This window comes from Prionailurus viverrinus, chromosome C1 (genome assembly GCF_022837055.1).
Source record: "Prionailurus viverrinus isolate Anna chromosome C1, UM_Priviv_1.0, whole genome shotgun sequence".
In the NCBI taxonomy this organism is placed as follows: Eukaryota; Metazoa; Chordata; class Mammalia; order Carnivora; family Felidae; genus Prionailurus; species Prionailurus viverrinus.
Genome location: NC_062568.1, coordinates 78117354 through 78131710, shown reverse-complemented (window position 1 = coordinate 78131710; position 14357 = coordinate 78117354). Strand labels below are relative to the sequence as shown.

The 14357-nt window shown below is 34.7% G+C and overlaps 2 protein-coding genes across 12 annotated transcripts in view; one reads left to right on the top strand and one right to left on the bottom strand.

Moving 5' to 3' along the window:
• Positions 1-300, bottom strand: part of ORC4 (origin recognition complex subunit 4) — a 79856-nt gene extending 79556 nt beyond the window's left edge. For 2 of the 8 annotated variants that reach the window (XM_047872400.1, XM_047872406.1), the window contains exon 1: positions 107-220. The gene's annotated coding sequence lies outside the window, so the exon portion shown is untranslated. Of the gene's footprint in view, positions 1-106; positions 221-279 lie in introns of those variants that run through there. The other 6 variants (XM_047872404.1, XM_047872402.1, XM_047872407.1 and 3 more) reach the window with 6 other exon arrangements.
• Positions 301-487: 187 nt separating this feature from the next.
• Positions 488-14357, top strand: part of MBD5 (methyl-CpG binding domain protein 5) — a 448736-nt gene continuing 434866 nt past the window's right edge. For 2 of the 4 annotated variants that reach the window (XM_047872398.1, XM_047872399.1), the window contains exon 1: positions 552-1130. The gene's annotated coding sequence lies outside the window, so the exon portion shown is untranslated. Of the gene's footprint in view, positions 520-551; positions 1131-14357 lie in introns of those variants that run through there. The other 2 variants (XM_047872396.1, XM_047872397.1) reach the window with 2 other exon arrangements.

Genomic DNA, 14357 nt, shown 5'->3' with positions numbered 1-14357 from the left:
TTCCGTCCTCATTCTTTTCGATTCGCCTTTCACCACTGGCGACCTTAGGCCTTCGTTTCGAGGCCAGCCTAGCCCATATTACCTCTCACAAAAAAGACGCCCTTACCACGGCAGAGCAGCAATCTAGCCACCACAGGAACCGCTTCACAAGCGCCCCTGGCCGCGTAGACAGCTCAGCTTCACCTGCCACTGCCAACGGTACACCAATACTCCCGGCATTCCCCGCGCACGCAGCGCGTCTCCCACCCCGCCCCACTCCCGCCCAAACACGTGACCTACATTAGTCTCCGTCCACGCCCACTTCCGTTCCTCCACTTTCCCTTAGGAGGTAGGAGGGGTCAGGGGGTTGTTAAAGAGTAGCGACTTCCTCCTACTCCCGCCCCCGCCCCTCTACCCCCTGCTACAATGTCTTCCGGGTCGCAAGTGCCTCGGAGCCTTCTGGGAAACCAGATCATTTCCTCCCCTCCCCCTCCTCTTGCCTTCAACCAACCAGCCTCCCGTCAGAGAGAGACATGCGCAGTGAGTGCCTCCCGTCTCTTCTACCCGAACCCCCCCTCCCCCCCCCAGCAGAGAGACCCCAGCAGCAGCAGCAGCTGATGATGAAGAGAGAGGCAGTGGCAGAGGGGGGGCACCTTTTATTTCTATTTTTAAAGGGACAGGACACTAATTTTACCCCACTTCAACCTTGAATTGAGGGGGGTGGGGGGAAGGCGGCTGAGTTCCTTCCCCCACCCTCCAGCCCTGAGACCTGAGAGGGGGATTGAGCCTGAGAGAGAAGAAGAAGGAGTTTCTTCTTCTTCGAAAACCCCCATCCACGACTCCTACCCCCTCACCCCTCCACTAGCCTCCCTCCCGAGCCCCCTCCACCCTCCTCCTCTTTGGCCGTGAGAGGAGGAGAGAAAGAGACCAAAAGCCTCTTAGCAACACAGACCCTTCTCTGCTGCTGCTGCTGCTGCTACTGCTGCTGCTGCTTGGCCCTGGCTGGAGACATCTCACTACACCCAGGAGCAGCCACTTCCCCAGCTCTCCTCCTCCTTCGCCTCCTCCTCCTCCACTCCCCCCCCTTTATTACCCTTTGTGTCATCCTCCACAGCTCCAGGGAAGGCACTCAAAAGTGGGGGGCAGGAAAGGTAAGTGTGTCTGTGGGGGCTTCATTGCCTTCCTCTGGCTCTGACTTTAACTCCGGGGCAACAGTAGCACCAAACCACATACGCAGTGGAGCTCCGGGGTGAGGAGGGGGTGGTGCTGGGGGGGGGGGGGGAGTGAAGGAGGGGTTGGAGTGGGGAGGGGTGTGTGAGGTGGGTGCCCATCCTGTCAGAGGAGGAAGGGCACTTTTATTTTTATTTGCTGTTGTCAAAAGTGGTTTCTCTTCTCCAGCTAACATCTGATTGTGTCTTGCTCCAATGGGGGAAAATACAAAAACAACCCCCTCCTTCCTCCAATGAGGCGCCAGGGAAAGAGACAGAAAGAGGCACACTTTCTAGATGTCACTTGAAAAAATTCATTTGGAGAGCTTTTTTCCTTTTTCCCCAGGAAAAGCTCCACTGCATTTGTTTCTGAGTGGGAAAATGTCGGGATCTGGATTGTATTGGAACTGCTTATCCATTTGTAGACCTGAGTGTTTTCCCCTTTTTGGTTCTGTATGTGATTTGGAAATTGACTTCAGTGTTGGAACAGACTTGATTGGTTTTTGCTTTCTGGGTTTAATTTTTCTTTCTTTCTTTCTTTTTCTTTTTCTTTCTTTTTTTTTTTTTTTTTTTTTGTTGTGTCTGACTTGCATGGGAGATTTCAAATTTTTAGTTGATAGAGGCCTTTGGTTAGGTTTTGACTTGTATTACAGCCTTTTTTGTTAAATGTTTGTTTCATATATTAGCATATAAAGTTCAAAGCTTAAAATGCTTAAAGTTTCAATACCACTAGTATTGTCTCTCCTTACATAGGTTCTTGATATTTTCCACAAGATGAGAATATTAGCTATTTTGTAATTAATCTGGATATTTTTCTTATCTTTGTAACTTGTCTGAACAAGTAATCCCCATTGAAAACTTTATGTTGTTCTGGCTTCATGGAAGGCCAAACCTCTCCATCAATAGTTTGCTGGATTGGTACCACTTTCAATTTTAACTGAATTATTTATTTACTGTTGTAAATTGAGATGAGTTTTTCATCTCTTGGGGTACTGAACCAAATTGCTCACTATATGTGAAAGGAGACAAATTTCAAAAATATATTTTCATGAGTCAAATAATGAAGTTGTAGTTAGTATATTCACTGTAGTTTAGACATAAATTGAAAGATAAATTCAGGTTTAGGTTTATAGAATAACAGTCTTCATAAAAATCACTGTGGCTTTCGATTTCAGTGCTGTATTTTATTTCACAAATGCTAGAAAGTATGTTTCCAATATAGGCCTTTTACTAGAGCTTACATTGGAAAGTGTTATTTTGTTTCATACATACATTTCTTTATCCTTTCCTTGAAGATGGATGCACACATTCATATATTCTCTCTCTCTCTCTCTCTCTCTCTCTCTCTCTCACACACACACACACACTCTCTCTCTCTCTCTCTCTCTCTCTCTCTCTCTCTCTCTCTGTCACACACACACACACACACACACATACACACACACCCTTTTTTGTAACTGCATTGGTATCTCTGATCCCGTAATTTATGTCAGCAAAAAATATTCTTCTGTAAAACAGCAATTTTATGATCAGACTGATAATATGAAAACAGCAATTTGATCAAATAGAAAGGATTGAAGAAAAATAAATCTAGATGGATATTTGACATAAATATTATAAAACAGGATAATACTTTTAATTTTTTATTTTTTTATGGCAAAGCCAAAATATAATAAGCTTATATTTTAGTGGCAGAAAAGCATTGCAAATGTAGAAACTTGTTCTGTAAATTTTCATTAATGTGTACAAGAGTAGACATTTAGACACAGGAAAAAAGCTCTGTAGCAATAAACAATATGGCCTTATTTCCTTCCTTTCTGTTATAAATTTGAACAATTTCTTACCTTTCTCTAAGGTGTAATTGGTGCATTTCAGCAGAAATCTGTGTCAAGTTCAAGTTTTTCTCCCAACATCAATACTAATATTCCAGGTCCACCTAGGATTTCTTGTCCTCACTCTAATACCTCAGCAACCTTAACATAAGAGGGAGAAAGTAGAACTTAGTGAAGAAATCAATTTTAAATAAGGCGAATTGTGCAGATAATTGGATGGTGGTTGCCCCGTCGGCAGCTGAGTGAAAATTTACAGTCTTGAGTATAATACCTTTACTTAATATATGTCTGCTTTTCTTTTGAAAACATTCCTTTATCTCACCACTCCCTGGCTAACCCTGTATAATTTGAGATTTCCAGACTTCCTCTGAGTTGGATAATGATTTATGTTTAAAAAACCTTTTTTATTCTAGCTTATTTTTTAACTATTAAGACATATTTTAAGATTGTAATTTTCATCTAAGTGACATCTTGGAGGTCACTTTATCCAACTCTTCGTTTTCCATTTTGCTGAAGTTCAGAGAGTTTGTGGAACTTACCTAGGTTCCAAGGCCTGTAAGTGGGCAGAGCATGGACCAGAGAACTTAGGTCTCTTAACATTTCCTGTGCTGCACGACCTCATTTTCTTTTGTTGGAAATGAAACTGTCATTCACAATTTTGTCTATAGCACTTAAGGATTTTATGTAGAGGCGTATTATCCTAAGAATATTTAGGTAAATAGCTTTAAGCCAAAATTTTGTCTATTTATAATTCAATAATTTGTTGATTTAAAAGGTACTGATTTCTCTCATTGTGGATAGTTACTATTTTGAGAATTATTTGTTTCCCTTGATGCTTATGTTTTCTCTGCACTTCTAATTAATCAGTAAATATGCTTTTTACGCTTGGATTAGAGACATATATATAATAATGACCCATATTGTATTATAAACATTTACCTGCTAGTCTTGCTTTGTGAACCACTTAAGACTAAAAATTTGTATCTTAAGATTTACATCCCTCACGGTACAGTGTCCGGTGCACAGTAGGCCCTACTGATTAATTGCCGTAATTGGTATTAGAGTTAGGCATATTTGAATTTCTTTACTCCCATATGTGGGGTTCCTTTCCTTTCTTCCTTTTTCCTTTCCTCTCCTCCCTGCTACAATTTCTCCACTACTATGAATTTTTTTTTCTTTATTTTTACTGTAGCTGTCACTTTTTCTATTAGCCAAATCAAATCTTGTTAATAATATAGTACTCATAGAAAGTAAAAACATATTCCCTCTAATCCTGTACAGGATACAATTTGACGAAAGTAATTTATTTTTAGTGAGAGATTTCAAAAAATTCCTATTAAAAATATCCTAGCAAATATTCAAGATACACTTAAATTTCATTTCATTGAGAGACTAGTGCGATAGGTTACTAGAATGATTAGGCCACTTTTACCAGCTCTATAAAGCAACTGTTACTTAGGTGACATGTTTCCCTGACTTTGTTTTTTTGGTCCTTACCCAGACACTTATCAACTTTCCAGTTTTCTATGGATATGAAGATTTACTCCTAGTCATCAGTGGGACCCCATGAAGTCAGCCAGAAAGCCTATGTCCAACTTATGTACCTTTGCAAACTTGTCTGGATTTTGAATGTATGTGCAAAACAGATTGTACTTAGGTATTCATTAAACATCTTTTGAGCATCTACTGTCTGTCAGGCACTGTGCTAGGCATCTGAGAAACAAGGATGGTCCCTACAGTTTAATGTGAAGAGGTATTTTAATTGTATTCCACAAGTATATTGGTCATAACTTTATTTTGATGTTTCTAAATAAATTTTATATTAACTAAATAAATGGATACTGTTAGGTGGAAAAATGCATGTTTAAGAAGGATATTGCTGTATTTTATTAAAATAGAAATATATAATGAAAAATTTTCCACTTAATACTGTATTCTGGGGCTTTCTATTCTGTATATAATTCACTAATTTTAGACCATAAAAATAGTCTATGTGACCATCATTACTAGTATTTTATTGATACATACTTTTATTTGAAGATTATCAACATTGTTTATTGAAGTATCTCTTATAAAATTATTCCAAAACAAAAAACAAAACCCAAACTCTCCAAACTTAAACTTTTTTTTCTCAAAAGTAACTTCTCTTCTTACATTTCATATACCAGGTTATCTTTCATGGTTCATTGGAATACATGGTACATCATTTTCATTTTGATCATTTAGTTATTTTCTATAGTTTAAGATAACAGTATAATTTATTTATCATGGAATAATTATGGTATATACTGTTCAGGAGTTTTGGAATTTTCATTGTGTACTAGATAAATTTCTCCAAGATCCTCATTAGAAACTTTCCAGTTCTACCTCTAAATTGGTTAGTTGCAATTATTAATCCTCACTATGTTATGTAACTTCAGTAAAATGAGTTATTAATTTCTTAGTTAATGGATGTTTCAAAACCAAAGAATACTATCTTGGTTCCTATCATGGCTTTCGTATGTAATTTAAAGATTAGAGACAGATTTCCTGGATTTTCTTTGTCCTTCTTAAACTGTACCTCTTAGAGTAATATTGATTCACAATTTGGAAGGAGGAGGGGCTTGGGCTCCCTTGCTGGTACAGTATCTTGTGCAGGTAAATAGATTCCTGAAGGTCAATCTGATCTCTTTCAAAGTCATTCTTAACTTTTATTTTAGTACTAATCATAATTACCATTTATTATAAGTATCTAATACTGTGACAAATATAACAAAACACTCATCCTGTGAATTTTGAACATTGTTCCCATGTTACAAATGGGGAAACCTATTACTGACAAAACAGCATTTTACATATAGCAGCAAAATATTCAATCACAGTAAATTCGTAACTTTTTAATTTAAAATACAGACACAGTAACTTTTATCAGTCAGTAATTTCTCTGGTAAACATCACTAAAATCATTGCCCTAGTAACTTATTGATGGAGTGATGGAAAATTTCTAAAAGTTTACAAGGACAGAAAAACAATTAAAAAAATTCAATTCTTTATAAGGAGCATAGATACAGATCAGTGTGCAACTTGAAGTAAAATACTCTTGACCCTTGAACAACACAGGTTTGAACTGTTCGTCCACTTACATGCAAATTTTTTATAGCACTGTAAGTATTTTTTTCTTCCTTATGATTTTCTTAACTTTTTTCCTCTAGTTTTATTATAAGGATACAATATATAATACATGTAACATACAAAATGTGTGTTAATTGACTGTTTATGTTACTGGTTAAGGCTTCTGGTCAACAGTAGGCTTTTGGTAGTTAACTTTTAGGGGAGATAGAAATTATACTGGATTTTCAACTGCGCAGAGGTCAGCACTCTCATTGTTCAAGGGTCAGCTGTAAAAGTAAAGTCAATCTTCTCTTTGTATGGCAAAAATTACATTTAGGCTTTCTACATATTGAACTTCCTTTTCTCTTGCATGAGTTACATTTAGCATTTTGTTACATGAAGTTTGAAAGTTCCAACAATTTGTGACCCAGTGAATATTTACTATAAACATTTTAATGTAAATGTTGATAATTGAAAACCTCGAAATAGAGGAGACTTTATATTGTCTAATGCTTGAGTGTTTATATACACATCTTCTGGATCCTGTATCTTAAAAGATTTTCATAATTACCACATTACACATATAGAATTAAGTTTAATGTATTCTTTTTAGTACTATTTAAAGTCAGAAATATTTTTAGTATGAGAATGGACAACTTGTTGGTTTCTCCAGATTCCTAAATTATTATTCTTTAAAGCAGCTACTGAATTAAAATACTTTTTGATCTAGCTAACTAGAGTTGATTTTTACATTCTTTGCTTCTAGGAGAAAAGAGTAATTTGTAAAAATTACTAATCAAGTAATTTTCATATTTATCCTAAGTAGATACACATTCATCCTATATGCATAAGTTGCTGATATCATTCTATAAGCAATTATGCCAATGCATTATGTCCTGTAGAATTTCAAAATATTTTAAATGCTGAGGAACTATTCTCTGTTATCTATTATACTTCAGAAAGGAAATTTTATACCAAATTAGTTTTATTGTTTTTAAGAACAATCTAAGTAATTGGTCAGATAGAATAAGTCATTGGTCTCCAGTAATTTCCTTAGATAACCCAAAGGTAATTCTTAAGAGGTAATACCTAAATATAGGTACCCAAAGGTACCTATATTACCCAAAGGTAATACCTAAATATAAAGATTAAAAGTAAAGTTTCTTACATGTCATTGTTTCTGTTTGAGGTACTTCTATATCATGTAAAATTTCAGAAGTTGGAATGACGCAGAATTTTTCAGAAAGACAAGGTGAGAACCAGGCTTAACATCTATTAAAGACATATCTTCTAATGTAGTTGGACATAATGGAAAAGAAAATCACTAATGACATCATACTGGTGTAAAGCATACACTTCATTCAAAGATGTAGGTGACTAATTCTAACTTGAGTCCTATTTCAGTTGACCTATATAACCTTTTCTTAGAGAACTTGTAATTAAATTTTGTGTCATTGAATAATTTATTAGAACATATTATGTTAAAGGACTAAAATGAGTTACATAAATCAGTCACCAGCCTTGCAGTGGTGAAAAATTTTTGCACATCCATGCTTCACTGAGTTCTTTGCCAACCAACCAACATTCAGGCAATGAGAGGAAACATTTCTGTATGGGGCTAGTGTTAAAATTTACATTCTTGTGCTGCCCTTTTTTTTTTTTTTTTTTAATTTAGTGTCTAACTCATGGAAGTTTGTTTCTTCAGGTTGACTGAATGCAAAATTAGATTTATCCTTGCATCCAAAGCCATCTTTTGCTATATACGTTGAGTCCAGACATGTTCTACTGATCTGGTGACCATTAATTAACTTAGTTTATACAATCTTAATGTTACTACTATCTAAAAATAATAATCTTGGCTGTATATATACAGTCACTAATGTTGGAGGAGGGAAGTATTCCACATCCAACAAAAGAAACGTATTGATTTTTAAATAACTTTCCTTACTTGGGATTACTGATCTAAAAAACAGCAGCTATGTAAGTTAAAAATTATTTTTATTTATTTGGAAAGACAAATGTAAAGTGTATCATTAATGAATGAATATTAAGCAACATAAAAATATTTAGAAAGTCAAATACATGTTGCAGTAATGACAGAACTATAGAGGCTATTTTTTTAGCATTATTCCAAAATCATTTTCCTTCTTCCACATTTGTCACACGAGTTTTTGCTGAAGGATTTCTTGGCCATTTTAGAGACTGTAATCTAGTTAAAAGGTTTGTTTATACTTCCCATCTCTGTTCTGCTGATGGTATTAGAATGCAGGCCAGAGCCAGACATCTAACTGTTTATAACATTCAAACTTCAATTAAAGCTGCAGTGTTCAGTTCACTATATATCAGAAAGCTTATACCAGCTACAAATATCACCACTAATGATGGCAATGATTTTGTGTAGCCATAGGCCTTCCTAAATTATGCCATTCCTTGTGAATACTTTTTTCATTTTAGATGGTATTAACATTAATTCTTTCATAGAAGTCTAAAGATGAAGTTTATTTTCTACCAGTAGTAAAGCATTTTCTTTAGCAGTTTCTTTTGATAATGAAACCAAACAGCTTATATTATTGTATATCTTATTTAAATGGCCAGTTTAGTTTTTAGTTGTTTTTTTTTTTAATTAATAAATTTGATAGTAGATGTTTGTTAGCTAATTGATTCAACTCGGGTTTCCAGTTTGAAGAAAGTAGCGATATGTTGCGTAGTAGAAAACAAAAGTAACAGTCATATTACTCCAGTGTTTTGTGTATGTGAGGAGACTAGACCCGCATAGTACAGATTTTAATTTAATCTTATGTCGCTTTTCTGGTCTGCTGCTCTGCTGTTTGTGGTTTCTATGTTCTAAGTATGTTGGTAAACTATTTAAATTTTTTTCTTTTGAAAACTTTTAAGAATTCTTTAAAAACATTTCTTCAGCAGCTTCACTGTTTTTGCTCATTCTACCTCATTGATTTAGAAAATGAATTATGTGTGTATGTGTTTAATTTTGTAATGACTAGGCAAATTTGCTATGTTATATTGCTTTCTCTTTTTATAAGAATAAATTTTAGTTTTTACTAATTTTAGACCTTGATTACTAAATTTATACATTCTTTATGTACATACATATATTTTTTATTAAAATACAAGTTTATAGGAGGTTTAAACATTTTAGGAAAGATGAAAAATCATATTAAATTCAATGAATACTTGCTATAATGCTTTTAATTAAAATACATTACAATGGAAAACTCTACATTACACATTTTCCTGGCACTGAAAGAAAGGATTCATTTATTTTGAAATTTTATAAGAAAGTTAAAAAATACTACCTAGAGTGTTTGAGGATAAGAACTAACAACAACCAGAGAGCCTGGGTGGGTCAGTTGATTGAGCATCTGTTGATTTTGCCTCAAGTCATGATTGCGGGGTCGTGGGAATGAGCCCCGCATCAGGCTCTGCACTGAGCATGGAGCCTGCTTAAGATTCTCTCTCTCTCTCTCTCTCTCTCTCTCTCTCTCTCTCTCTCCCTCTCTCTCTCTTGCTTTCTCTCTCTCTCCCTCCCCCTCTCTGTCTCTCTCCTTCTGCCTTTCTCCTCCACTCAATGCTCACCATCTCTAAAGTAAAAAATATAATAATAAAAAAGTAAAAAGAACTAACAACAGCCATGCAAAATTTGGATTTGTAAGCTAAAAAATATGGAAAGATCTCTAAGATAAGCTAAACTGAAAACAGGGCACAAAATGATGTGTACAGTATGATCCCATTTATGTAAAAAATTGCCCAAACAGAATAAATATAAGAATTTATATTTACATGCATATAATACATATTTTATACCATATGTACATATATTTATAAAATAAAAATTGCATAAAATATATGCCTTATGTTTATGTAAATATATTAAGAAAAGATTTGGAAAATATGTAGCAGATTATATCCTTGGTTTATAGAAAGTATGTGGGATGGTAGAAAATTAAGAACTCTTACAGTTTTGCATACTTTACTTGGGTTTATTTTTAACAATAAGTTTATATTCATGTAGTAATTTTATAATGGAAAGAAATATTTATGTATTAAAGGAATGAGAAAAAGAATGACCCAGGAAAATTGCAGTCCCATCCCCTAATCATCACATGAATATATCCCCTTGAATACCTTGAAGAGAATTGAGTATTGGCTAACAATCATCATAGCTCGATACAGAATAAGGTCTGTTAGACTGATCTAATCTTATCTAACAGGGTGAAAAGCATTGTCAATTGAGGGAGGAACAATGAATATGATCTATCCTGACTTTAAAATACTTTGCTTCTTATTGCTAAATGAATTTCTCACGAACTTGGGAAAATATCAACTGGGGAACTGGTGGTAAAGAATGTCAGTCATAAAGTGGTGATGATAAGACAGTTTCAGTCTGAGATCAGATAGAATATGTGGTGGACCTAAGATAGACTCTTAGTATTTTAATCAGTGCTCCAAATTATTATATCCTCATTCAAAATACAGATGGCATAGTCACTTAACATTTTTATAATTTTTCTGTATTCAGGTACTGGTTTGAATAGAAGACAAAGATAAAACAAGTTTTTAACTTTAAGTCTTTTTTTTTTTTTTTAAGTGACTGGAATATGTACTTGAAAAACACTTCAGGAGCTTTTGTAAAATAACATCAAACTGAGTATGAAAATACGCAGAGTAAAGAAACAATTAGAATTCTGTAGAGTTAATCACAGTGGGCTTCTTGGGAGGACATGAGTTAATCAGAGTTTAGGTAGAGGAGAAATCATAGGTTGGCTCAGGAGAGTAATTCAAGTTAAGACAAAGCTTCCAATGCGATATGAGGTTAAGGGAGCTTATTTTTAGTAGTTTGAAAGCTAGGATTAAAATTCAAAATAACTTGGTAAATTAAGACAGACATTAGAAATAATATACCTTGCATTTATGTTTTTAACACTTCATTTCCAAGAATGCAGGTCAGAAAAGAAATAGGGAAAAAATAACTTACATAAAACATAAGGAAGTGAATAGTTCTTTATAGTTATGACAGGAAAATTTGTCAGGAGCCCGAAGCAAATATATTCTGAAAGAGTTAGAAATCAAATGCTATGTAGTTAAAACAGGAAAATTTGAGGGCGCCTGTGTGGCTCAGTTGGTTGAGCGTCCCACTTCACCTCAGGTCATGATCTCGCATTTTGTGAATTCAAGCCCCACATCAGGTTCACTGCTGTCAGCATGGAGCCTGCTTTGATGCTCTGTACCCCCTCTCTCTCTCTCTCTGCCCCTCCCCTGCTTGCTCTTTCTCAAAAATAAACATTAAAAAAAAAAAGTTTAAAAAGAAATTTAAAAAAATAAGAAAATTTTATTCAAGGATATTAGCTGAGGTTCTTTTTCTTTTCATAATTAAATTAATACCCAAGTTGGTCCCTAGGATCAATAGTAATTAGTATACAATTAAAACTGTAAATCTTACATATAAATTCTAAAAAATAACAAGAAGATATAGCTTATATTTTCTCCATTTACTTGGGTTTTATTTGCATCTGGCATAATTTATTTCCATCTGGCTGCCTCATGTCAGTTACCAATCCACCTATCTGTACCATCACAAATTGAACTTTTTTTTTCTCCTGAAAAATGTCGGTTTTAAAGAGTTCTATCATATATGGCTGTGTATTTTGTTTTCATCTGAGAAGTCAGTGATTTTTCTCTTATGTAGGGGTCATTTTAAGTACTCAGTATTCCTTATCTCTCTCTCTCTCTCTCTCTCTCTCTCTCTTTTTTTTTTTTTTTTTTTTTTTATACCAGTGCCTTGCCAGTGTCTTTCTTCAGCCAATATATGTTGACATCAGTTATGTGCTCTGGAATAGTGACCAAAAATAGACATAGGTCTTGCTCTTTTGAACTTATCCTAAAGAGTAAAGGTAGTAATCAAATAATTGTATAAATGAATGCAGGGTTGGAACTATTCCAATTGCTGTAGAGAGGTACATGGGATTTAATATGAGGCTCTTAAAAGGATAATTTAACCAATCAATGGGATCAAGGGAAGTTAGTTTTGGTTTTTGGTTTTTTGGAGGAAGTGCTTAGTTAACTGAAATCTTGATAAATTAGTTAACTTGATCAAGAGAGAAAAGTTTTCTGAAAGGAAGGAATAGTACGTACAATGGTACTGAGGGGGAAGGAGCATAGTACCTAACATTAAATGAAGGTCAGCATGACAGAAGTTTCAAGAACTAGAGAGTGCATAGGAAAAGGTGATGCTAGGGATTAATGTAGGAACCAAACTGCAAGATGTAGGGCAATGTTTTCTTTTCCTTATGATTAATATTTATACTTAGACTAATATTCTTTATTTTCAATGCAAAAATTTACTACCACATATAAAAGGGTTGTTTTATAAGAGTTCACTTTTTTTTTTTTAATTTTTTTTTTTTCAACGTTTATTTATTTTTGGGACAGAGAGAGACAGAGCATGAACGGGGGAGGGGCAGAGAGAGAGGGAGACACAGAATCCGAAACAGGCTCCAGGCTCTAAGCTGTCAGCACAGAGCCTGACGCGGGGCTCGAACTCACGGACCGCAAGATCGTGACCTGGCTGAAGTCGGACGCTTAACCGACTGCGCCACCCAGGCGCCCCAAGAGTTCACTTTTATTTCAGTTTAAAACTCAATGCTTTTTCTCATGGAATTATGATTATAGTAGTCAGGTCTCATAAAACCTCTTTAACACAGATAACAATGGAAAGTAGTGAACATAACATCATGCCCTAAACATAACTAGGTAGAGGTTAGAAAAGAAAAGGAAGAAAGGGTATTAAAATTGATGTTTGTATGTATTCAAGAGAATATCCAGGGTGTGACTGAGTTATAAATAAGAAAAAGAAAAAGTCTGCAAGTATAGTAGGCTGATATAGGATATCATAGCAAATGATTGTGAGGGACACATTCAGTGGGACATCTTGAGAAGACCTTTAACTGGCACCTGAACATATAATGTGATATCTGTAGCAAACCAAGACAAACAGAGTAGAAGACATCATATTCACAAACAGAATGTCGCAAATCTGGGGCGTATTTGTGTTGATGTTATTAGAATATAAATTTTTTTTAATTCCCTTAAGAAAAGTAGAATTACTAATCACAGTACAATGCCAACTTTATTTTGCTAATTTTTAGAATAATTTGTACAGTCAGAATTAATTATAAATTATTAAGTTGCATTAACTATTTCAGGCCTCAATATCAGCTTTGAAAATATTGATGTATCTCAATTGAAGTTGTAGCTTAAAGACAAAGTTGAAGAAATTTAATTTTTAATTGTTATTTTCCATTTAATTTATATTGCTGATAAAATATCTTCATGTTGATCTTTAAATTTTAAGCCTCTTTTAACACTGGTTTCTGTCTGTGTTAAGTAAGAAACCATGTAATTAATAACTAAAAGTTCAAGAAATATCCCAAATACTAAGAACATTATAAAAATAGATTAAGTCACTTTAGTTAGTATAAGACCAAAATATTGCAAAGATGTGTTAAATGGTAAGGATGAGGTAAATATATATAAGCATTTACTGAAGGGACAAGTTGTATCACGTTACTATTTGTTGGTGAATTCTGCCAGTGCGTCATCCATCTGGTCATCTTGAACTTCACTTTCTGGCGTTTTCAGAAATGGCAAACCACGGTTTTAAAGCAAGTTAACATCTAAAATTAAAAACTACAGAATTGAGTTTGTGTTATTTATTCACTTATTTGTGTTTTAACTAATTTATAAAGCATTCTTAATGAGATGGTATCAGTAACATTGGTTTATTTTTCATGCAGTGTCTAGCTGACTACTGATGATTCATAGACCATAAGTGTTTGGGAAGCTTACTGTGTTTGAAAAGATAGTTTACCAAATTAATTTAATAATTCTGACGGGTCAAGGTACTTTTTAAACAGAAATGAGGAATCACTTGGGAATTGTTTAGGGATTGGTATGTTCTATGTTTTACATTTACACCTTCCTGTTTTTCTTTCTATCAAAGTGTGTTCCAGAGATCCCTAGTTCTGTGATAAGTTAATAGGTATGACACACCCCCACCAAAGTTCCTTTATCAAATTAAGTTTAGAAAGTAAGATTATGGGGCACCTGTGTGACTTCGGTTAAGCATCTGACTATTTCGGCTCAGGTCATGAACTCGCAGTTCTGAGGAAAAGCCCCACACCAGGCTGTGCGCTGGGCATGTAGCCTGCTTAGGATCCCTTCTCCCTCTTGC